Raw genomic sequence first — 27,434 nt, forward strand, 5'->3', positions numbered from 1 at the left:
CACCAGGAAAGGGGAATGGCGACCAATGGAAGCCTGTTGGGTGGTCACTAATGGGTACCCAAACTTGAGGAGTGATGGTCGATGGGAAAAGGCGTGAGGAACATGTGAATCACTGATGCCTCTCCCCTTTCCCCTTGCTTTGTTTATGTAGAGAGGGAGGAAGCGTCGAGAAGGAGGTTGGTTGGAGATTGATGGATAAGGGAGGAAGGAGCACGATCGAAAGGTGGAGGAAGGTCTGCGAGGCCATTGGTGATGGAGGGTTCGGAGGAAGGCCATGGGGAGGGATCGGGCGGCTGATGTCTTCTTTTAAATCGTTGTAATTTTGAAAAGATTTTTAAATGTAAAACATGTGAAAACCAGACATCAAATAATAAAAACCGGTTCTCACTAGTGGATGAGACCGAGTCGAACTCAGGGAACGAGAATATTTTGTATTCAAGCACACAATTCTAAACTAATCTTTATTGCTGAATTATGGAAATGTAAAATGTTCAGAAAAGTAAACACAACTAGCTATTACAACAAATGAATACCCTTCGCAGAGGGCGTAAAGTGCAATATTTACAAACCCAATTAAAATTCCTAATTCTAAAAATAAAAAGTAAAACGAAGCTTTATTCTTCTATTCTTGCACTTCGTGTCACGTAATCAATTACGCTCCAGTCCTGTGCTATCCTGCACAATTCAAATGAACACGACCAGTACCAGAGAGAAGGGAAACTATACTAAATTGACTAAATGCTAAAAATACAAAAGAACTTAGGCAAGAATTCTAAATGACAATTTCATACGAAAATGAATTCTAATTAAATCTAATTAACTAGTTACTAATTAACTAAGATTAACTGTAATGTAAAACAGAGTTTAAAAAAAACAGAATGTAAAAACAGGAAATGAAGTGAATGAGGAAAAACAACAAAAAAAATCAGAAAATGAAATTCAGAAAGTAAAAAAAATCAGAAAAAATTACAGGAAATGCATAATGTGAAAAACAGAACAATTAGCAACAACAAGAAATGATTTACTAAAAAAAAAAAAACAGAACTAAAAATTTAGCTAATCAGAAAGAAAAACAAAACAGGAAATGACTTAAGGAAAAATCGAAAATCATAAAAAAAAACAACACATGTGGAGAATGAAAACATGAGATGCACGAAATTGAGAAACAAGAAATGCTAATTCAATCAGAATGCTGTAACAAACAAATCAAACAGAACAACAAAGAAATAGCAGAAAATCAAATGCTAACAGAAATTATAAGAAATGGCAAAACAGGAAAATCACAACAGCAGAACAAGAAATAGCAAAATTCGATGCTTAGAAATCAAATAGGGAAATCAGTTTAAAAACTGGAAACCGAAATAAACGAAACACAGGAGATGAAGAACATGTGAAACAGGAAATTCGTAAGCATCAAAGAATGCGATCTATTTTTTTTTTTTTCAATAGAAAGAAATGAAGAAATGGAGAAGAAAATTAGGCAAGAAAAGGAGAAGAAGATGAAAATGAAGAAGCTGGAGAAGAAGAAAGAAGAAAAAAAAATGCAAAGGATGAAGAAGAATCGGAGGAAGAAGAAGAAGAAGAAGAAGAAGTAGAAGAAGAAAAGGAGAACTCAACACTCAATGCACCGTGAACCTGAGGGAAGAAGCTGTTGGCGACCTCCACCACCGCCGCCGTCGCCGGACTGAATATCTCCACCGCCGGATTGAAGAAGAAGATATGGAAGAAGAAGAAATAGAGGAAGAAGAAGGGGTAAAGGGGAATCCGGCAATGGAGAATTGGGAAGAGAGAAAAAAACAGAGGGGGAAAGGGAAGGTTTGGGCGTGAATGGAGGAGGCGCCCTTCCGCTCCCTGTTTTTGGGGTTTTTAAAAGTAACGAACCGGCTGGAACCGGTTTGAAACAAATGCAAACCGGTTCAAGCCGGTTTGTTTATTTTTTTTTTTTTTAAAAGCAAACCGGGTGAACCGGTTTGTGTTTATTTTTGCAATTTTCAAAAATCAAAAACTATATAAAATTTTCAAAGATTTAAAAACAAAACCTATTTATGAAGAACTAAAAAAACTATTAAAATTTTTTTTCTCTTTTTTAAAAAAAAAAAAACCACTTAAAATGAAAAAAAATATTTTTCTATATTATTATTTTATTTCATTTTTAATTGCAAACTAAAACTAAACTACTATGAATATAACAAAAACTAAAATATGTATAAAAATGTAAAAATAAAACTATTTTTCATGCATTTTCTATTTTTAAATCATTTTAGCACATTTACTCAAAAACTAACATAAAATTGGGTTTTTGAAACATTATTTCATAAAACCATGCATATTTAAATGTTAATAAACCCTGAATTATATGCATGATCAAATACCCCATGCTTATGTTTTGCTAGTCCTCGAGCAAACTAGAAAAATGCAAGAAATCAAACTATCACCTAACTCACTTTCGTAGGAATCACGGTTGCATTTAGCTCATGCAACAAGCTCTTTCAACCCCTGGGTTACCCTAGTGGACGAGTAAGGTCTCGTGAGGGTTTGCAGTGATGCTACCCACAAACATCTCTGTCATGTGTGCATAATATTACACATCCTCATAAGCAGTAGGTAATTAAAGACTTTATTTTCACAAATATTTCCTGTTATTTCAAAATCAAAATATAATTAGAGTTTTTTTTTTTTATGTACCACCACAGAAAAAGAATTTCTTTCACTTTTCTAAATATCACAGTTATTTATGTTTTATTCTTAGAAAATCCAATAAAAACATATTATTATTTACTTATTCTCACTCATATGTTTTCTACACAGGTTTTCTCAATCATACTTCTAAGCATTGAACTTTTCTTTCTTTTTAAGCTCTTTCCTCTTTTTTTTTCTTTTCACGCTTTTTTCTTTTTGCGCACTTATTTTTCTCATATAGCTTGCGTGTGGTCTACTTTTATGCCTTGTGCAATGTCAATATCTTCTATACTTTTTCAATATATATCAAAAGATATCAACTAAGACATAAAAGTGACTTCCTTCATTCACCTTTATAACTTGAGAGTCAAATATTTCAACTTGTATCTGTTCTCAGTTACGTAGGATCACAAAGTTTTCCACTCTCCTTTTCCAAAATGGAATTAAAAGTTTCAACTTACATCTAATTTCCATCTACTCAGGATTGTGGAATTATCCAAACAACCTAACACATGCTATATTTTTTTCTTTTGAGCTCATTTTTTACACTTTTGTTCATTTGCTTAGTTTTTCAAAAATAGAACTGTGCATATTCATATTTATGATTCAAAATAAATTCTAACATGTATCTATCATCATTTCTTTGAAATCCGCATAAACAACCATATTTTTTAGATCTATGTCAGAAAAAAATTTCGTGGGGTGGGCTTAAAAATCCTCTAAAAACATCAGATTTGAAATAACATTCATATAAGTTCAAACTCTTTCTTTAAAAATCTACTTTTCATGAGAAATGTGTAAACATGTGCAAGAACGTAAACAGAAATATCAAGGTGTGCATTCTACACCCTCCCCCATGCTTGAATGACACTGTCCCAGTGGCACTCCCCCATGCTTATATGAAACTAAGTGAATGCACATGAGGGAAAAGAGTAGAATGACCTGACATGAATTAAAAATGCACGTTCTATGAATGTAATGAATGTAATGTATACATGACAAAACATGAAACTCATAGAAAAGATAGAAAACGAAAAATAAAACCAAATGAAATCTACAAAGCCTAACAACAAATGTAAAACTGTACAGAATATGGGTTGCCTCCCATAAAGCTCTAAGTTTCACGTCCCCAGCCAGACGGATCCCTAGAAAAATCTTCATCGTCCATGAGATCAATGGACATGAAGTCAGACTCAACCGGGCTCTATATAGAAAAGAGTGTCATCTGTGACACTACACACTGTGTTTCCATCCCTTCTACCTCCAACTGTATGATCATAACTCTCTCGACGTGAAGAACGGAGATTAGTCTCATCTGAGAGACTGGTCAAGAATCGAGAGTCTAGGACCGACCGAGTATCAATGAATGCAACTTCAGACAAGTGGTGAATATGATCTGGCTTGACTTGGTCAAGCACCTTCTGCATCTGCACCTCTTGCTTACTCAAAACGATTTGTGATCCTAAAGGCTGAGGAAATGGGGCTTTATATGATGAAAATGTATGCTGTGAGTAAGGCCCCTTCTGCTGAGGTATCATGAAGATCGACTCGTCAGTAGAAATGATATGGGGTTCATGAGTCGATTCCTGAATGGGGTGACACACCTTCTCATACTGAAGGGATGTAACAGATTTGACTTGCTCATGATGTGAAGTAGTGGGTTGCAAATCAAATAACATGGAATCCTCTTCCTTGGATGTGACAACAGACTGACTATGAAGGTTCCCCTGACTTTGTCTACTCAATGTTTGAGCTAACTGTCCCATTTGAGTTTCTAGCTTGGCTATTGACTGCGTATGGGAACAAAGAGTTGCCTTGATATCAGAAAAAGCTTCTAACATCTTCTCTTGAAATGATGAACTTGGAATGGGCTCCTGAGGAGAAGGTAAACAATACTGGGAATGAACCTGTGGAAATATAGGATGCGAGTAACCTTGTGAAGGGTTACTGGGTCTATACTGTGTCTGGGAGGGCTGATGGAATGGGGAACTGAACTGGTTTCGCCAACCTGTGTTATATGAAGATGTAAATGAATCGGGCATGGGTTTAGCTAAACCTTGGGCAACATTCACCTGTTCCTGAACGAATTCAGGATATAATGGCGTTGCCGGACAATCCGCAACACAGTGTGCAGGGCTAGCACATATCTCGCACACTCTTTCTATTGGATTTCTCGAAGAATTGGCTAGGAATTTATCTAACTTCCTAGTCAATTGGTCAACCTTGGTACGGAATTCTAACTCGGACCCAACTTCAGAAATCCCAACTTTCCTAGGACCACTAGGCAGAGACGTAATCCTATCGAACCGTGAAGACAAATTATGATGCATCGTGTTTTCTCTCAAGGTCTCAAATAGAGACCACGCCTCATCTTCACTCTTGAGCATAAAAGTGCCCCCACAAGACGAATCAACCATTTGACGATGCTTTTCAGTAAGCCCGTCATAAAAATACTGCACCAACTGCCAACGAGGCACCTGGTGATGGGGACACTTGCGGAGAAGATCTTTCAATCTCTCCCAAGACTCGTGAAATTGTTCTCCCTCAATTTGAGAAAAACTAGTTATAGCTTTACGAAACTGATTCGTTTTACTAATTGGGAAATATTTTTTTAAAAATTCTTTTTGCATTCCTTCCCAAGTAGTAATACGAACCGTCTCAAGAGATTTTAACCAGTGCTTGGCTTTATCTTTGAGAGAGAACGGAAACAAAGTTAACCTCATAGCGTCGTCTCCAAAATTATTGATTCGCACAGTCGAGTAAATCTCAAGGAATTCGTCGAGATGACGATATGGGTCTTCATTGCTAAGGCCATAAAACGAAGGTAACATTTGAATCACACTGGCCTTAATCTCAAAATGGCTCGCTCATACATCAGGTCTCGTGATGCAGGAGGCGGGAGTATACGTATTTGGCATGAAGTACTCCCTCAAAGGACGGATCAAATGATGATCGTCAGCCATTGCGTACACCTTAGAGTAGACCGGTGTAGCACACGGCCTAACTTTGGGTTTTCTACCAAACTAACGCACTAAGCGGCCAAACCACGCAAACCACAAAGCGAGTAAACTAAAAACAACAAAAACTAAACAAACACCACGCAGTTACACATAACAGAGATTATGCATAAGAAATATGAAATCTATGTGTACGGTACCAATCGTACACAGTCACCTCTAAGGGGATCCTAATAGGTGGGCTGTGCAGAAAAGTAAACTCGTCTCTAAGATATGCACATACGTGGTTCTAAACCTAAATGCACACAAACACTAGGCAATAAAGCGAATACTAATATTACGCCGTTCACCGGCAACGGCGCCAAAAATTTGATGTCTTCTTTTAAATCATTGTAATTTTGAAAAGATTTTTAAATGTAAAACATGTGAAAACCAGACATCAAATAATAAAAACCGGTTCTCACTAGTGGATGAGACCGAGTCGAACTCAGGGAACGGGAATATTTTGTATTCAAGCACACAATTCTAAACTAATCTTTATTGCTGAATTATGGAAATGTAAAATGTTCAGAAAAGTAAACACAACTAGCTATTACAACAAATGAATACCCTTCGCAGAGAGCGTAAAGTGCTATATTTACAAACCCAATTAAAATTCCTAATTCTAAAAATAAAAAGTAAAACGAAGCTTTATTCTTCTATTCTTGCACTTCGTGTCACGTAATCAATTACGCTCCAGTCCTGTGCTATCCTGCACAATTCAAATGAACACGAGCAGTACCAGAGAGAAGGGAAACTATACTAAATTGACTAAATGCTAAAAATACAAAAGAACTTAGGCAAGAATTCTAAATGACAATTTCATACGAAAATGAATTCTAATTAAATCTAATTAACTAGTTACTAATTAACTAAGATTAACTGTAATGTAAAATAGAGTTTAAAAAAAACAGAATGTAAAAACAGGAAATGAAGTGAATGAGGAAAAACAACAAAAAAAATCAGAAAATGAAATTCAGAAAGTAAAAAAAATCAGAAAAAAATTACAGGAAATGCATAATGTGAAAAACAGAACAATTAGCAACAACAAGAAATGATTTACTAAAAAAAAAAAAACAGAACTAAAAATTTAGCTAATCAGAAAGAAAAACAAAACAGGAAATGACTTAAGGAAAAATCGAAAATCATAAAAAAAAACAACACATGTGGAGAATGAAAACATGAGATGCACGAAATTGAGAAACAAGAAATGTTAATTCAATCAGAATGTTGTAACAAACAAATCAAACAGAACAACAAAGAAATAGCAGAAAATCAAATGCTAACAGAAATTATAAGAAATGGCAAAACAGGAAAATCACAACAGCAGAACAAGAAATAGCAAAATTCGATGCTTAGAAATCAAATAGGGAAATCAGTTTAAAAACTGGAAACCGAAATAAACGAAACACAGGAGATGAAGAACATGTGAAACAGGAAATTCGTAAGCATCAAAGAATGCGATCTATTTTTTTTTTTTCAATAGAAAGAAATGAAGAAATGGAGAAGAAAATTAGGCAAGAAAAGGAGAAGAAGATGAAAATGAAGAAGCTGGAGAAGAAGAAAGAAGAAAAAAAAATGCAAAGGATGAAGAAGAATCGGAGGAAGAAGAAGAAGAAGAAGAAGAAGAAGAAGAAAAGGAGAACTCAGCACTCACCGCACCGTGAACCTGAGTGAAGAAGCTGTTGGCGACCTCCACCACCGCCGCCGTCGCCGGACTGAATATCTCCACCGCCGGATTGAAGAAGAAGATATGGAAGAAGAAGAAATAGAGGAAGAAGAAGGGGTAAAGGGGAATCCGGCAATGGAGAATTGGGAAGAGAGAAAAAAACAGAGGGGGAAAGGGAAGGTTTGGGCGTGAATGGAGGAGGCGCCCTTCCGCTCCTTGTTTTTGGGGTTTTTAAAAGTAACGAACCGGCTGGAACCGGTTTGAAACAAATGCAAACCGGTTCAAGCCGGTTTGTTTATTTATTTTTTTTTTAAAAGCAAATCGGGTGAACCGGTTTGTGTTTACTTTTGCAATTTTCAAAAATCAAAAACTATATAAAATTTTCAAAGATTTAAAAACAAAACTTATTTATGAAGAACTAAAAAAACTAATAAAATTTTTTTTCTCTTTTTAAAAAAAAAAAAAACCACTTAAAATGAAAAAAATATTTTTCTATATTATTATTTTTATTTCATTTTTAATTACAAACTAAAACTAAACTACTATGAATATAACAAAAAATAAAATATGTATAAAAATGTAAAAATAAAACTATTTTTCATGCATTTTCTATTTTTAAATCATTTTAGCACATTTACTCAAAAACTAACATAAAATTGGGTTTTTGAAACATTATTTCATAAAACCATGCATATTTAAATGTTAATAAACCCTGAATTATATGCATGATCAAATACCCCCATGCTTATGTTTTGCTAGTCCTCGAGCAAACTAGAAAAATGCAAGAAATCAAACTATCACCTAACTCACTTTCGTAGGAATCACGGTTGCATTTAGCTCATGCAACAAGCTCTTTCAACCCCTGGGTTACCCTAGTGGACGAGTAAGGTCTCGTGAGGGTTTGCAGTGATGCTACCCACAAACATCTCTGTCATGTGTGCATAATATTACACATCCTCATAAGCAGTAGGTAATTAAAGACTTTATTTTCACAAATATTTCCTGTTATTTCAAAATCAAAATATAATTAGAGTTTTTTTTTTTATGTACCACCACAGAAAAAGAATTTCTTTCACTTTTCTAAATATCACAGTTATTTATGTTTTATTCTTAGAAAATCCAATAAAAACATATTATTATTTACTTATTCTCACTCATATGTTTTCTACACAGGTTTTCTCAATCATACTTCTAAGCATTGAACTTTTCTTTCTTTTTAAGCTCTTTCCTCTTTTTTTTTCTTTTCACGCTTTTTTCTTTTTGCGCACTTATTTTTCTCATATAGCTTGCGTGTGGTCTACTTTTATGCCTTGTGCAATGTCAATATCTTCTATACTTTTTCAATATATATCAAAAGATATCAACTAAGACATAAAAGTGACTTCCTTCATTCACCTTTATAACTTGAGAGTCAAATATTTCAACTTGTATCTGTTCTCAGTTACGTAGGATCACAAAGTTTTCCACTCTCCTTTTCCAAAATGGAATTAAAAGTTTCAACTTACATCTAATTTCCATCTACTCAGGATTGTGGAATTATCCAAACAACCTAACACATGCTATATTTTTTTCTTTTGAGCTCATTTTTTACACTTTTGTTCATTTGCTTAGTTTTTCAAAAATAGAACTGTGCATATTCATATTTATGATTCAAAATAAATGCTAACATGTATCTATCATCATTTCTTTGAAATCCGCATAAACAACCATAATTTTTAGATCTATGTCAGAAAAAAATTTCGTGGGGTGGGCTTAAAAATCCTCTAAAAACATCAGATTTGAAATAACATTCATATAAGTTCAAATTCTTTCTTTAAAAATCTACTTTTCATGAGAAATGTGTAAACATGTGCAAGAACGTAAACAGAAATATCAAGGTGTGCATTCTACACCCTCCCCCATGCTTGAATGACACTGTCCCAGTGGCACTCCCCCATGCTTATATGAAACTAAGTGAATGCACATGAGGGAAATAAATGAGGGAAAAGAGTAGAATAACCTGACATGAATTAAAAATGCACGTTCTATGAATGTAATGAATGTAATGTATACATGACAAAACATGAAACTCATAGAAAAGATAGAAAACGAAAAATAAAACCAAATGAAATCTACAAAGCCTAACAACAAATGTAAAACTGTACAGAATATGGGTTGCCTCCCATAAAGCGCTAAGTTTCACGTCCCCAGCCAGACAGATCCCTAGAAAAATCTTCATCGTCCATGAGATCAATGGACATGAAGTCAGACTCAACCGGGCTCTATATAGAAAAGAGTGTCATCTGTGACACTACGCACTGTGTTTCCATCCCTTCTACCTCCAACTGTATGATCATAACTCTCTCGACGTGAAGAACGGAGATTAGTCTCATCTGAGAGACTGGTCAAGAATCGAGAGTCTAGGACCGACCGAGTATCAATGAATGCAACTTCAGACAAGTGGTGAATATGATCTGGCTTGACTTGGTCAAGCACCTTCTGCATCTGCACCTCTTGCTTACTCAAAACGATTGGTGATCCTAAAGGCTGAGGAAATGGGGCTTTATATGATGAAAATGTATGCTGTGAGTAAGGCCCCTTCTGCTGAGGTATTATGAAGATCGACTCGTCAGTAGAAATGATATGGGGTTCATGAGTCGATTCCTGAATGGGGTGACACACCTTCTCATACTGAAGGGATGTAACAGATTTGACTTGCTCATGATGTGAAGTAGTGGGTTGCAAATCAAATAACATGGAATCCTCTTCCTTGGATGTGACAACAGACTGACTATGAAGGTTTCCCTGACTTTGTCTACTCAATGTTTGAGCTAACTGTCCCATTTGAGTTTCTAGCTTGGCTATTGACTGCGTATGGGAACAAAGAGTTGCCTTGATATCAGAAAAAGCTTCTAACATCTTCTCTTGAAATGATGAACTTGGAATGGGCTCCTGAGGAGAAGGTAAACAATACTGGGAATGAACCTGTGGAAATATAGGATGCGAGTAACCTTGTGAAGGGTTACTGGGTCTATACTGTGTCTGGGAGGGCTGATGGAATGGGGAACTGAACTGGTTTCGCCAACCTGTGTTATATGAAGATGTAAATGAATCGGGCATGGGTTTAGCTAAACCTTGGGCAACATTCACCTGTTCCTGAACGAATTCAGGATATAATGGCGTTGCCGGACAATCCGCAACACAGTGTGCAGGGCTAGCACATATCTCGCACACTCTTTCTATTGGATTTCTCGAAGAATTGGCTAGGAATTTATCTAACTTCCTAGTCAATTGGTCAACCTTGGTACGCAATTCTAACTCGGACCCAACTTCAGAAATCCCAACTTTCCTAGGACCACTAGGCAGAGATGTAGTCCTATCGAACCGTGAAGACAAAATATGATGCATCGTGTTTTCTCTCAAGGTCTCAAATAGAGACCACGCCTCATCTTCACTCTTGAGCATAAAAGTGCCCCCACAAGACGAATCAACCATTTGACGATGCTTTTCAGTAAGCCCGTCATAAAAATACTGCACCAACTGCCAACGAGGCACCTGGTGATGGGGACACTTGCGGAGAAGATCTTTCAATCTCTCCCAAGACTCGTGAAATTGTTCTCCTTCAATTTGAGAAAAACTAGTTATAGCTTTACGAAACTGATTCGTTTTACTAATTGGGAAATATTTTTTTAAAAATTCTTTTTGCATTCCTTCCCAAGTAGTAATACGAACCGTCTCAAGAGATTTTAACCAGTGCTTGGCTTTATCTTTGAGAGAGAACGGAAACAAAGTTAACCTCATAGCGTCGTCTCCAAAATTATTGATTCGCACAGTCGAGTAAATCTCAAGGAATTCGTCGAGATGACGATATGGGTCTTCATTGCTAAGGCCATAAAACGAAGGTAACATTTGAATCACACTGGCCTTAATCTCAAAATGGCTCGCTCCTACATCAGGTCTCGTGATGCAGGAGGCGGGAGTATACGTATTTGGCATGAAGTACTCCCTCAAAGGACGGATCAAATGATGATCGTCAGCCATTGCGTACACCTTAGAGTAGACCGGTGTAGCACACGTCCTAACTTTGGGTTTTCTACCAAACTAACGCACTAAGCGGCCAAACCACGCAAACCACAAAGCGAGTAAACTAAAAACAACAAAAACTAAACAAACACCACGCAGTTACACATAACAGAGATTATGCATAAGAAATATGAAATCTATGTGTACGGTACCAATCGTACACAGTCACCTCTAAGGGGATCCTAATAGGTGGGCTGTGCAGAAAAGTAAACTCGTCTCTAAGATATGCACATACGTGGTTCTAAACCTAAATACACACAAACACTAGGCAATAAAGCGAATACTAATATTACGCCGTTCACCGGCAACGGCGCCAAAAATTTGATGTCTTCTTTTAAATCGTTGTAATTTTGAAAAGATTTTTAAATGTAAAACATGTGAAAACCAGACATCAAATAATAAAAACCGGTTCTCACTAGTGGATGAGACCGAGTCGAACTCAGGGAACGGGAATATTTTGTATTCAAGCACACAATTCTAAACTAATCTTTATTGCTGAATTATGGAAATGTAAAATGTTCAGAAAAGTAAACACAACTAGCTATTACAACAAATGAATACCCTTCGCAGAGGGCGTAAAGTGCAATATTTACAAACCCAATTAAAATTCCTAATTCTAAAAATAAAAAGTAAAACGAAGCTTTATTCTTCTATTCTTGGACTTCGTGTCACGTAATCAATTACGCTCCAGTCCTGTGCTATCCTGCACAATTCAAATGAACACGAGCAGTACCAGAGAGAAGGGAAACTATACTAAATTGACTAAATGCTAAAAATACAAAAGAACTTAGGCAAGAATTCTAAATGACAATTTCATACGAAAATGAATTCTAATTAAATCTAATTAACTAGTTACTAATTAACTAAGATTAATTGTAATGTAAAATAGAGTTTAAAAAAAATAGAACGTAAAAACAGGAAATGAAGTGAATGAGGAAAAACAACAAAAAAAATCAGAAAATGAAATTCAGAAAGTAAAAAAAATCAGAAAAAATTACAGGAAATGCATAATGTGAAAAACAGAACAATTAGCAACAACAAGAAATGATTTACTAAAAAAAAAAAAAAAAAACTAAAAATTTAGCTAATCAGAAAGAAAAACAAAACAGGAAATGACTTGAGGAAAAATCGAAAATCATAAAAAAAAACAACACATGTGGAGAATGAAAACATGAGATGCACGAAATTGAGAAACAAGAAATGCTAATTCAATCAGAATGCTGTAACAAACAAATCAAACAGAACAACAAAGAAATAGCAGAAAATCAAATGCTAACAGAAATTATAAGAAATGGCAAACAGGAAAATCACAACAGCAGAACAAGAAATAGCAAAATTCGATGCTTAGAAATCAAATAGGGAAATCAGTTTAAAAACTAGAAACCGAAATAAACGAAACACAGGAGATGAAGAACATGTGAAACAGGAAATTCGTAAGCATCAAAGAATGCGATCTATTTTTTTTTTTTCAATAGAAAGAAATGAAAAAATGGAGAAGAAAATTAGGCAAGAAAAGGAGAAGAAGATGAAAATGAAGAAGCTGGAGAAGAAGAAAGAAGAAAAAAAAAATATGCAGAGGATGAAGAAGAATCGGAGAAAGAAGAAGAAGAAGAAGAAGAAGAAGAAGAAGAAGAAGTAGAAGAAGAAAAGGAGAACTCAGCACTCACCGCACCGTGAACCTGAGGGAAGAAGCTGTTGGCGACCTCCACCACCGCCGCCGTCGCCGGACTGAATATCTCCACCGCCGGATTGAAGAAGAAGATATGGAAGAAGAAGAAATAGAGGAAGAAGAAGGGGTAAAGGGGAATCCGGCAATGGAGAATTGGGAAGAGAGAAAAAAACAGAGGGGGAAAGGGAAGGTTTGGGCGTGAATGGAGGAGGCGCCCTTCCGCTCCCTGTTTTTGGGGTTTTTAAAAGTAACGAACCGGCTGGAACCGGTTTGAAACAAATGCAAACCGGTTCAAGCCGGTTTGTTTATTTATTTTTTTTTTAAAAGCAAACCGGGTGAACCGGTTTGTGTTTATTTTTGCAATTTTCAAAAATCAAAAACTATATAAAATTTTCAAAGATTTAAAAACAAAACTTATTTATGAAGAACTAAAAAAACTATTAAAATTTTTTTTCTCTTTTTAAAAAAAAAAAAACCACTTAAAATGAAAAAAATATTTTTCTATATTATTATTTTTATTTCATTTTTAATTGCAAACTAAAACTAAACTACTATGAATATAACAAAAACTAAAATATGTATAAAAATGTAAAAATAAAACTATTTGTCATGCATTTTCTATTTTTAAATCATTTTAGCACATTTACTCAAAAACTAACATAAAATTGGGTTTTTGAAACATTATTTCATAAAATCATGCATATTTAAATGTTAATAAATCCTGAATTATATGCATGATCAGCGGCTGATGGAGGGTCTGAAGGAGGGAGCGTGAGAGGGAGAAGCTTCTGGAAGGTGGAAAAAGAAGGGGAGAAGGCGAGAGAGAAAGAGAAAAAGCCCTTCTGCGGGTTTTTGTCATAGTTTTAAAGGGGTCCCTTCGGTTTTACAATTTTTCAAGAAGAGGGCTTGCTTCAAAGGTTATCCTCGAAAAGGGTTTTTAAAACCATTTTTTTGTAATTTTCTTTCTAATTTTTTTTTTGTTTTTCCTAACATTTTCTATATTTTTGGCGTTTTTGATATAAAATTCTAAAATCTAAGGGAAAATGAGGGATTTTAAAATTATTTTTGTAATTTTTGAGAGATATTCACAAAAGAGGAGTTTTCTGAGAAATCGAGATTATTTTCAGAAATTTCTTCAAAAAATGGGTTTTGACCCAAGTTTTGAGAAAATATTTGAGTTTTAAACCTCCAATCGAGGAATATAATGTGACGGATCCAAACGGATACCAGACGAACTGTCTGAGCCTTTCAAAAGGTTATTTTGGTGATTTTGAGAATTTGGTTTATAAATTGGATGACAAAGCTCAGATTTGCATCTTTTATCAGGATCCGGATCCAAAATTGAATCAGATATGTAAAATGGATTTAATTTTAGTAGAATTTGAGAAATAAAATAGAACTTAGATTTAAAAGTGTCTTAATTACTCAGAAAAAATGGGTCAGGGGCAAAAAAGAAATATTTACAACATTTTGAAAAATTTGGGGTGTTCAAGATGCCCCTCTTTGCTACTAAGCCGGTTGAAAGCTGAGCTTAGTGGCAAAGAAACACTCCAAATTTTGAAAAATGCCCCAGTCGGCAGATCTAAGCTGGGTGTGGAAGAATTTACTTTGAAAATATGGCTTTTCAGGCTTAAAACCTTATCCTGAATGGTGTTTGGGGAGACAAAATCCTCGAGAACGGTATGACCAAATAGCAGGAACGAGAAAATCGTGATGGGACTTTGGATGAAGATCCCGAAATAATGAAAGATAAGAATTTTGATCAAGTCTCATGGGTGAGACAAGATCAACTCTTGGAATGACTCGGGTTTAGCCCTTAACCTGGATGGGACGAAGATAGATCATGGTACTTTGGATGGGGAAAGGAAAATAAGCAGACCTCTATGGGACATTCTCGAGAGAAATGCCTTGTGACATGAAACTCAAGCATGATCCTTTCCTGAATGGATGTACAGAGCATGGATTCCTTTGTGGGGAAGAACCATGATGGGAATAGGAGGATTACCTCGTCGAAACAAGGTTCAGGTTTAAACCAAACTTGAAAGGAAGATACCTCGTGGAATGAGGTTCAGGCTTAATCCTAAACCTAAAGGGGACGACCATACAGAATCCTTGAATGAAGGAAACCGTGATGGGACAACAAATGCATCGCAAAAGTGAGATTCAGGTTTAACCTTTGACCTGAGTGGGAGGAATCGCACGAATTCCTCAAATGAAGAAACCGTGGTAGGACTAGAAAGGATATCTAGTCGAACAGGATTCAGGTTTAACCCTAACCTGAACGGAAGATACCTCGCAGAGTGAGGCTCAGACTTATCCCTTAACCTGAAAGGGCGACCATACGGAATCCTTGGGTGAAGAGACCATGATGGGACCTTCGGAATTTGGACAAACAAATTCAAAAGGGATTTGCAAGAAGAGAAAAACAAGGGATTCCCTTAAGCTTGGAAAGGAGACGATCTGAGGCGTCTCATTGCTGAGACTAAATCAGCTTTCTAAAAACAGACGACCTCTCGCAGAAGGTTTGGGTGATACCTCGAGGAGCGAGGCAACAGGTTTAATCCTTAACCTGAATGGATACAGAATCCTCGAGGAGCGAGGAAACCGTGATGGGACCTCTAGACTTTGCACAATAAGTCCAAGAGGGTTTTGCAAAAGGATGAAAATGAGGGTCCCTAAAGCTTGAAAAGGGGTTGTTCTTGAGCGCCTCATTGCTGAGACTGAAAAATAGCTTTTGACAATAACAGACTTTTTGCAAAAAATTCAGGTTTAACCCTTATTCTGAGCGGGAACTGTCTATGACGGGACAGTGGGAAACGCAGGGAAGCGTGCAAATCTGAGAGCACTCAGATCAGACGAAAGGAAAGGACTTTCAGTCCTAAGGAGAGATGACGTCAGGATACGTTAAAACGATCATCAAGCTCACACTTCATTATGGGATAACGAAAAAATATTGCCAATAAGATGCCAAATTTGTAGTTGATTTAGAATGATTGAATTGTGCTTATATGTGTGAAAATATCATCTGTTTCTACCTAGAGTATTAACTCCAATGGGGCTAACTCTGTAGAATCAAGAATCAAACTCAATTTTGTTATTATTGAGCTTCTTTAAGGAAGATATCAATTTCCTTGATATGAAAAGAGAGGAAACATTCTTAGCTTCATAAAAACAATTGTGTGAAAAGACATTGATAAAAGAATTTCACATAGATAGAGATGATTCCTGGCAGTTTTGGGAAGTTTGATATCCTGGGCATTTCCCATGATGATCTTTTGCACTCTTTTGAGTCATGGAGCTTTCTTGGACTTTTACATTCTCCTTCATTTTGGAGATGTCCTGACTTTTCTCTCTTTTCAGGGAAGGGTACGTCACAAACTCCTTCATCTTGGAGATGTTTCGATCCTTCTTTTTCTTTCTCAGGAATTAGGCTTGATGATATAGGTTCATTGGTCAAAAACTCTCTAGATGATAGCAGAAATCAAATATCTTTTAGGGTTTGTCGGGAGGCTTATCGCAGTCGCCTTCATCTTAATGGTGCTCAAAACGTTCTCTGAAAGGATCCATCACAAACTCTTTCATCTCGGAGATGATCCAAATCTTATTTGGCCCCGGGGATCTAGCTCGCATATTTGTCTTCATCTTGACGACAATTGAGAGATCCCTTTTGCAGATATTGATTGCAGCTCAAATGACTGAGGAGATATGGATTGAGTAGGTCCTTTTTTACTGCCCAGGATATTTCCACTGTCTTACTACCAAGAGAATGATCCTTAAGAATGTGTCATAGCTATGATCAATATCAGTTCACTCATGGCTTTTGACATCATTGAAATTTTCCTTTGCCTGGTCATATTGAAGATTTTTCTTCATCCTCTTGGTTGACCAACAGAAAAAAAACTTGAATTCAGTTCTTATTTCGCAAAAGTCTTGCTCTTTTGGAAATAATACTAAAGGTAGTTGGAGATAATTCTTTATATAATGAAAATTTTGAGATCAACGATGACTTTTGATAGCAAATTGGCAAAGTATTCTAGAAATCCTTGATGAAAGAAATCGCTCGATATCAAATCGACACGTCCATGACAAAAATCTCTTCTCTTTTCCCCAAAAAGAGAGACTCAGGTTTAACCCTTACCTGAATGAGAAATTGTAAATACTCCTCTCTTCCCCAAAGAGGAGGTGTTTGCAAAATGGAACTTTCGAAGAGAAATTAAGTTTTCGTCAAAACTCTCTATCTCTAGGCTTCTCTTATGGAAAGGGGGCCAAAAAACAAAGTTGAGAAAGTATCACAGAGGAACGAGTCCATCACACTCTCCCTAGAAGAGGGTCCTCTGCGAAGGGTTGGCCAAAAGATGAGAAAAACAGGGGCCACAAAAAGAAACGAGCTTCCATCAAAGCTCTCCCTGAAAAAAAAGGGTTCTTTTGTGTAAAGTTGGTTGTTGTTTTGCAAACTGTTCACGAAGAAAATGAGTCCCTTCAAACTCTCCCTGGAAGAGGGTTCTTGCGAACGAAAAGATGGTGGTATGCGAAAGGAACGAGCTCCCTCAAACTCTCCCTGAAGAGGGTCCTTCGCAAGAGAACAAGATTTGAATTTTTAACAAAATGATAACCCGAAGGTTGAATTGAGAATTTAGAGCTTGAATTGTTGATGATTGGTTAGTATAAAAACTGAACCTGAAGAGCTAACTTGATCAGTCAGCCAAACACTAGCACGAGCACTAGATGTACCAGCATGAGCACTGGATTTGGAAATGTACCAGCATGAGCACTGGGTTTTGAAAAACATACCAGCATGAGCAGTGGATTTCGAAAAATGCCCTAGTACGAGCGCTGGGTTTTAAAATGCACACCAGTACGAGCACTGGGTCTTCGAAATTGCAAACTAGTACGAGCACTGGGTTTCAAAATGCACACCAGTACGAGCAATGGGTTTTCAAAGATGCATACCAGTACGAGCACTGATTTTCGAATGGAGATTTGAAAACGAGACCGACATTCGAAGATACTTGAGAATTTAAGCGAGAATGATTGTTAGTGTTTCAGGATTATCCCTTATCCTGAAGGGGAAATTAAGGAGAATTTTCGTCCAATACGAGCACTGGATTAACAGGGGAAATTCGAGTCGGGACTTGAGAACCCAAAGATAAGAATATACAAAAAGCGAAAATCCGAGTCGGAACCCGGCTTTTCCAAAAAATAAAAGAAATGAAATGAGACTCGAGTTTAAGAACCCGAATCCTCGACGCAGCAATTGATTCCAACCAGATTTTCCCTTTTTGTATATTCTTATTTCTGAAGCTTCGAGTTCCGACTTGGGCTTCTTTTTGGTCCTGATGCTCGCATTGGACCAATTGTTACGTCGAGAATTCGAGTTCTCAAACTCGATTCTCATTCATTCTTTTATTTTTTGAAAAACCAGGTTCTGACTCGGATTTTCCCTTTTGTATATTCTTATTTTTTCCTGAGTTCTGACTCAGACTTCCTTTTTGGATCCGATGCTCATATTGGAACCAATTGCTACGTCGAGAATTCGAGTTCTCAAACTCGATTCTCATTCATTCTTTTATTTTGAAAAAACCGGGTTCCGACTCGGATTTTTCCCTTTTTGTATATTTTCATTTTCTATTTTCGACGCTCTGGAACCTGGTTTTTAAAAGATAAAAAGGAGAAAATCTGAGTCGGGGCTCGAATCTTTCTAAAAATAAAATAAGATGAAAACAAAGTCTGAGTCGGAACTCAGGTGGGAGGAAAATAGCTCCTTCCCAAAAGTCGGATTTTTAGAAGGATTGGAAAAAGTATGAATAGATTCCGATGATGATGATGAGAAACTTATTCAAGGTCCTTGACCCAAGATGGCCTAAGACCTAAATTTTATTCAGAATGGTTTTCAGGATCATCCCTTGTCCTGAAGAGAATTTGACAAAGTCTAACAAGGTTGACAGAAATAGATGAAGGATAAAAGGGTTGATAAGAGAAATAAATTAATGCAGTTGACAATAAAGATTTAGTAGAAATTGACATAAATTTGAGAGAAATTGATGATAGAAAGATTTAAGATTATCCCCTGTCTCGAAAGAAAATAAAGGGTCTCACGGGACGAGGTTCAGGTTTTTATCCTTTAACCTGAAAGGGAGATACCTCATTGAAATGAGGCATCAGGTTTATCCCTTAACCTGAAAGGTTTTTTTTTTTTAAATAAAGGAACAAAATTTGATAAAGCTTGATGAAATTTTGACAAAATTGCTAAAATTGGCAATAATTTGATGAAAATTTGATTAGATTGAAAAATGAAATGAATGCAACTTAATAAAGATAACAAGGTTAACCGAAAAGTTGATAAGACTTTCTTAGAAAAAGATTTGTCTGATCCTGTCTGCATATGATGAAGGAAAAAAAAATGCCCCAGTATCAGGGAGAAGAATGCGAGAGTTCAACAAAAGATTATTGCTTTATTGAAAGAGACTTTTGAAGAGTACAAAAGGCTATGATGAACAATTTAAATATAAAATCTCTTCAAATGTAAAGCATTAATAGGATCTGGCAGTTCCACTCCATCTGCGTTGATCAGGTGATAGGCATTGCGAGGCAATGCTTCTTTAACCACATAAGGGTCTTCCCAATTGGGTGACCACTTGCCCTTCGGCCGGTGCTTGAGATGAGCTGTCGATCTGAGCACAAGATTATTAACTCAGAATCTTCTCTCGATAACTGACTTGGCGTAGCGCCGAGCTATCCTCTGACGATAAGCCTGAACGTGCTTTGCTGCCTTGAGCCTTTTCTCATCTAACAGGTTAAGTTGTACCAATCTCTGTTGTTGATACTGATCAAGCGGAAGTTCGATGAGTGACGCAAACTTGAGAGCGGGCTTCTGAACGTGGAGAGGTAATACTACCTCGGTCCCATAAACAAGTTCTGAAGGAGTAGCGTTGGTTGGGGTCTGAATGGTGGTTCGGTACGCCCAAAGTGCGTCATGAATCTTCTCGTGCCAATCGCGGCCCGTTTCCACAGTTCTTTCCAGAATGCGAATCAAAATTTTGTTGGTGGCTTCTGCCTGGCCATTTCCTTGAGGATAGTAAGGAGCGGAAAAATGATGATGAATCCTGAACTTCGAGCAGAAGGTCTTCATCCTCTCATTTTTTAAGTGGCTGCCATTGTCTGACACAATATCATATGGGACGCCGAAGCGGCAGAGAAGATTCTTATGGATAAAAGAAACCACATGTCGACCTTCTACTGTTCGCAGAGTCACGACTTCGACCCATTTGGTGAAGTATTCTGTAGCCGCGAGAAAGTATTGGTGGCCATTATAAGCTGAAGGAGTGATGGGGCCAACCACGTCGAAAGCCCACATCGAAAAGGGCCAAGGAGAAACCACGGATTGCAAGTATGCGGCTGACGCATGAATGGAAGGTGTGTGCATTTGACACTTGACGCACTTCCTTACAAAATGATGGCAATCCTGCTGCATGGTTTTCCAGTAATATCCTGCCCGGATAATTTGCTTGACGAGCGTTTGGTAGCCGACGTGACCACCACAAATTCCCTCGTGTGCCTCTCGGACAACTTCCATGGCTTCATCCTTATCTAAGCATCTGGCGTACTCAGAACTGAATCCACGAAGGTAAAGAATATTGGCAAGGATGAAATAGCGGGTCGACATGCGTTGGATCGCACATTGCTCTTTTCTTGGCATTTCCACTGGGAATTCACCAGTTTCAATAAAAATTTTGATGTCCTAGTACCAAGGCTTCTCTATCTGAGCGACTTGGTTTACTTGCTCGACTAGAATATAGGCAGGTTGATCAAGTCTGCCAATCTCAAAGGAATGACAAGACTTATTGTCTTTAAAAGGCAAAATAGAGCCTAAACAGGCTAGGCCATCGGCTATATGATTGTATTCCCTCTTGACATGATTAAACTGAAATTCTTCAAAGTTGCCTATGAGGGCTAAGGCAATCTTCTGATAGAGAATCAACTTTGAATCCTTGACTTGCCATTCAGCGTTAACTTGACTGACAACAAGCAATGAGTCGCTGCGTGTATTCTTTTGACATTGAAGTCTTGCAAAATTTTGAGGCCTTGAATTAGAGCTTCATACTCGGCCATATTATGAGTACATTGGAAGTTGAGCTTGAGGGAATAAGGGAGCATCTCTTTTTCGGTAGTGATGAACAAGATCCCAATCCCTATACCGGACATGTTTCTGGCTCCGTCAAAGAAAAGGGTCCAAATTGGGGACTCCTGAATATTGCAGATGCGATCATCAGGGAAATCATCTTCTGCTTTGATTTCTTCTGTCAATGTAAAGTCTGCCAACTGATCTGCGATGGACTGACCCTTGACTGACTTCTGAGAAACATACTCCAAGTCATATTGCATCAGGAGGACCTGCCATTTTGCAATCCGTCCAGTAAGGAAAGGCTACTCAAGGATGTACTTGAGAGGATTGAGTCTTGATAGAATTTTGATTTATGACGCCAAGAGATAATGTCTCAGCTTCTGACACATCCATACTAAAGCTAGACATGTCTTTTTCATTTGAGAGTATCTTTTCTCATAATTGATGAAGGTCTTGCTGATGTAGTAGATGGCATGCTCTATCCGGCTGCCTTCCTCGTACTGCGTAAGAAATCCGCCACAAGCATTATGGTTGACAAAAATATATAAAAGGAGTGGCTTTCCGAGTTCTTGTGGCTTCAGAACAGGTGGATTGAGAAGATACTACTTGATGCGCTCAAATGAGAGCTGGCATTCTGGTCCTCACTCAAATTTCACTTCTTTTCTCAACAAGTGATTGAAGGGTTCACATCTCATGGCCAAATTGAAGATGAAACGACGAATTGACTGAATGCGACCTTGAAGGCTTCGCAGTTCTTTGAGATTGGAGGGAAGCGGCATATCAATGATTGCCTTTGCCTTCGCAGGGTCCACTTCTATGCCTTTCTAGCTGATCATGTAGCCAAGTAGTTTGCCTGACTCTACTCCGAAGACACATTTCTGTGGATTGAGTCTCAACTTGTAGAGAATAAGTCTTTCAAAGACTTGGCCGAGAGCATCAAGATGATCAACTCCCTCTTTTGACTTGACCAAGATGTCATCCACATAGGCATCCATGTTCTTGTGCATTTGGTCGTGGAAAATAACTATCATTGCTCTTTGATAGGTTGCCCCAGCATTCTTGATCCCAAACGGCATGACCGTATAGCAAAAAGTACCCCAAGGCGTGGTAAAAGAAGTTTTGGATTGGTCCCGAGCGGCCAATTTAATTTGATTGTAACCTGAGTATCCGTCCATAAAGGAAAACATGGCATGGCTTGCCGTGCTATTGATCAAAAGATCGATGTTGGGGAGTAGATAATCATCCTTTGGGGTTGCTTTGTTCAGATCTCTGAAATCAATACAGATTCGAAGTTTGCCATTCTTTTTGGGAACCGCCACGATGTTCGCCAATCAATCTGGATACTCAATAGTCCGGATGAATCCTGCTTTTAACAACTCTTCAAGTCCTTTAACTTGCGGTGCCACTCGGGGATCCATCTTCCTCAATTTTTGCTTGATTGGCTTGCAATCCGGTTTAAGCACAAGACGATGTTCGACCAACTTGGGATCTAAGCCTGGCATATCCTCATAAGTCCAAGCAAAAACTTCTTGGTGCTGTTTGAGGAAATAGACGAGCCTTTCTTTCTCATCTGAACTCAAGCTGGAGCCAATTTTGAGGATTTTCGGATCGTCTCTTGAACCGATGTTGGCATCTTCTGTTGGATCTTGAACCAACGGCGATGGTTCATCCTGCTTCTGAATACTGGCAAATTCTGGCAATTCTTGAATCGTTGAGTCGAACTCTACTAACTCTTCGATCTGCCACGTTATCTTGCTGACTTCTGCCCCTGCTTTTGCCTTGCAGATTCTGGCCGGTTTGGATTTATTTTGAGAAAAGTTGGTATTGATAATGAGTTTTCTAAACGATTTAGGAGCCATGATTCCGGCAATCCTGAAAGCGCAAAAGAAGGTATTTGAGAAAAAGGCAAGATATTTTAAAAAAATAGCCTTTTGTACAAAAACTAGAGAATGACAATATAGACAAGGATACAAGCAAAGAATTTATGTACGCCAAGATGAGAAATAGGAATCAAAATTTCATTGATTTGAAATATTCTTGATATTTACATATGCTTTGATGAAAAGAAGGAAACTGGGGCGGATTTTGTGCCCTTACAAGATGACATGGAAAAGAAAGAAAAGAAAGTAGAAAACAGTGAGATTGTCTTCTTTCACTGGGCTCCCTTGACGAAGGTGGTCTTTCTGCCGGATGACTGACCGGTGAATCCTAAGCCTGTATTATCAACATGCTGAGCGGGGACGATCGGCTCCAGAATGTCGTCTTCATTTCTGCCCAGTCCCCTGAAGGGTTGATACCCGTGTTTCATCAGAAGATCAAACCCTCTCTTAGTTTTTGAGAACTGAGGGAAGAGAGGGTGATCTTTGAGTGAAGTGCAGTCGAGGCGCCCACCTAGCTTGAAGAAGTGAGGCCCCTGCCACTGGGTTACTGCTGCCACATTTTCTATCGGCTGGACTTCTTTCAATTGTAACATGTCCAGACTTTCACTCAGATTGATTTCATCGACTTCCTTGATGCTCGGGATGTCGGCAGTGAAAGTAGGGCGGGGAATCATCGGTTGTGGGAGTCGCTCTTCCGGATCCTCTCCTAGGACCGTGGTAATCATGCCTCCCTTCGACCACTTGATGCATTGGTGAAGGGTTGAAGGAACAACATTGGCATTGTGGATCCAAGTGCGCCCGAGCAAAAGATTGTAGGTGGGTGGCACATTGACCACATGGAAGAGCACAGTATGCACCGAGTAGTTGATGAAAATTTCGAGAAAAACCTTCCCCTTGGCTGTCTGCCCATGGTTGTCAAAACCGTAGATCGTTATGGGATCCAGGGTATATTCTTCTTCTTTCAGACCCAAAGCCTTAGCCGTCATTTCTGGACAGATATTTAGGTTGCTGCCTCTGTCAACTAGCACATGAGAGACTGTCATGCCCCTGGTTCGCACCACTATATATAAGGCATTGTTGTGAAATAAATGAGGCTTCGGCAAATCCTCATCAGAAAAGTGATTGGTGCGTTTGTCATGACCTGATTAACGATTGGAGTCATGTCTTGGGGTGTTGTGCTAGGCTTAACCTTGATCTTTCTGAGCAGATCTTCTAGTACTTGCTGATGCTCCGGGGAAGCATGGGTTTGTTATCATCGCAAATTTTTTACTTTTGCAAGTCAAACTGACCTTTGAAAAAGATTTTGAAAATAACTCACCTCCGTTTTAAAATGCGGGATAATTCCGAAGAATGGGACTCGCTTGTCGGTACGAGGTTCAACCGTTCCTGGCGCCTTTACCAGGGGTAATTGAACCAAGGATCAATTGTGTGCTTAGCTTTGCTCAACTTGTCTAAATCATATTCTATTTCCTAAATGCACAAAGAATCAGGCATGTGCTATGAATTTTCTGAAAATGCACTTTTAAAAACATGATGTTTGCTTTGAATAACTGAAGTACTTGGAAAGGATATCACATGGAGAATCGTGAAATAGGACTTGGAAAATATTTCTGAGAAAAGTAAAAATCGATTTATGAAGAAATATAAAGGTTTTGTGAAAATCGATTTTGAAAAATGTGAAATAACTTTAGAGAACTTGATTTCTCTGAATTCAAACTTTGAAATTGAAAATATAACTTAGAAAATTGAATTTGAAACTTGGGAAATACTTGAAATATCATTGGCAAATCAATATTTTGAGAAAATCGATTTTTTTGAATAAGACTTAGAAAAATTTGAGAAAACTGATTTCTCTGAATTGAAATTGAAATTTGTAAATGAATGAAATGAATGAATATGAATTCGAAATACTTGATTTTGAAGAATTGGGAAAATCTATTTGTATTTTTTAGAAATGCAGTGCATTTTGAAGTTAGCCTAAGAGTGTAGGCTGAATGTGGCTAATACGAAGATTACAAATCTGGGTATCATTCGTATTCTGACTATGGCCATAAATACTCATTCCACCAAGTTTGTCAACTCCATAATAGCTAGTGCACGTGCCATTCTTATAGACCATAGTGAATTTAAGAAAATGTGCATGAATGATACATTCATCAGACATTTAATATTTGCAGAATTAAACTATATGCAATGCAATCCTAGTCTAAGCTGAAATTTAAATTCTTATTTCAAATTTAATTTAATTTACATCACTATTGAATTTAAATACATGAATTTAAAATAAGGTAAAGTCTTCAATGTTCCTGCAAAACTAGAAAGCTTGGTTAGTGAAAATATGTTGGCTTTTCTAGGTTTATCCAGTAATATCTAGAAATTACTGGATTTTGCTAGATATAAGTCTTTTTGCCATGATTCCCTTAAATCAAAATGATGAAATATGAAATAAAATTGAATAAATAAGGAAGATAAGATATGAAATTTCGAAATTGGGGTCAAAATGACCAAAATACCCCTGATAGCAAGACTATGGCCTTGAAATCAGGGTTTTCAGAAAGATATTTTATAAAATGCAAGTTTTAAAATTCAAATGAAGATAAATCAAACTAAATATGATGTGACATGATTAAAAATATGGAAATTAGGGTTTAGAATTTCGAAATTTAGGTCAAATGACCAAATTACCCCTGATAGCAAGACTATGGCCTTGAAATCAGGGTTTTCTGAAATAGATTTTGGTAAAAACTTGGGATTTTTTATTGAAATAAACACAAAATCAAACATGAAACACCCTAATATGATTCTAGATATGAACAAACCCTAAAAACACACACTTATGCACGAAAATCCAGAAATATCACCAAAATTATGATTTTATCAGTGTTTTTGGATCTTTCAGGTATCATGTTTTGCAATTTTATTAATTCAGACATCAAATGAATTCTAAATTTCATAAAAATTGGCACAGACACTTATTATAACCCTAATATCAGATTGGAATTGCAAAAATATTCTTTTGACATTATTTTAATCCGAAAATTGCATTAACAACCTAAAATAAGCTATTTTTAACCTAGGTCACCAACCAGTTTCAGAGTTAGACCCAAATCAAGAGTCAATCCTCCATAAAAACTTCTTGAATTTTTACAGAGATAAACTAGGAATAAATACAGAGATTTCCCAATTTACAGATCGGAAAAAACATCTCCGGTTAGGGAGAAACCCTTCCGGCAATCTGAACTAGAATCTAACAAACCTAACAGGGGTTAAAACAACTACTTCAGATTGACAATACAGAAATAAATAGCAAACTTAATCAAAAATTTCTGAAATTTTAACAGTACAGAGTAGACAGAAAAATAATAATACTCACTTTTTGCAGATCATAAATCGGATTTGTGGTTTGGGATTTATGAACAACACAAGTCTGATTAGAGTTTTGGTAAACCCTAACGAGTTTTAAATTTAAAAGCACACTTTCTGTCAGAGGAAAAATACTAAACAGATATCAAAAAATCTCAAAATTTCACAGTAGATAAATATAATCAATATGAATCCATGTCGCTTTACAGATCTCAAATCGGATATAGGATGAGAAAAAGATCATCACAGAAATTACCTTCCTGATTTTAACAACGATTTTAAAGCTTTAAAAACTCGATTTGATGTCTGATTTTTCTGACAGGGTTCCCGAATCCCCAAAACTCTGATTTTTTTACAGTAGTTTACTTACATATGCATGTATCACATATAAAAAAATCAGAAATTACCAGTGAATATTTTAATCCGAAACAGCATGCTCTTTTTTGTTCTAAACTAAAAACACACAGAAATCTAAGAAACTTGAGAAAATATACATTAACTAATGAAAAACAATAAAATAAACACTAAAACAATAAAATAAAAATTATTTCTATGCTGGAAAACGTGTAATAAACATGGATAAACAAATAAATAAATAAAATACAGGGAATCAATGGCTGGAATTTGATGTTACCTTTAAAAGCATGGATTTAACCCATTAAAAGGGCAAATCACATGTTTTATCGGTTAATAATATAAAAAATAATGCAATAAATGATTCTAATGGATTAGAATCATGAAAAACAGCATGGAATAGAGTTAGATCATCTTCTTGAATTGATTTTGGGGTTCTTGGATGAAATCCATGGTTAAATCCATGAACACAAGAGTTTCCATGGTGAAATCTATTGAAAAAACATAAAAAACTAATAAAAAATAATAAAATAATATTAAATAACTCACCTTGGGGCTGCAGCTGCAATGTAGAAAGGTGGAGGTGCTGGAAAGGAGAGAGAAGCCACGAAAATTTGAGAGAAAAAGAGCTCCTTTTGAC

Source organism: Nuphar pumila, chromosome 8, assembly GCF_984573655.1.
Source record: "Nuphar pumila chromosome 8, dmNupPumi1.hap1.1, whole genome shotgun sequence".
In the NCBI taxonomy this organism is placed as follows: Eukaryota; Viridiplantae; Streptophyta; class Magnoliopsida; order Nymphaeales; family Nymphaeaceae; genus Nuphar; species Nuphar pumila.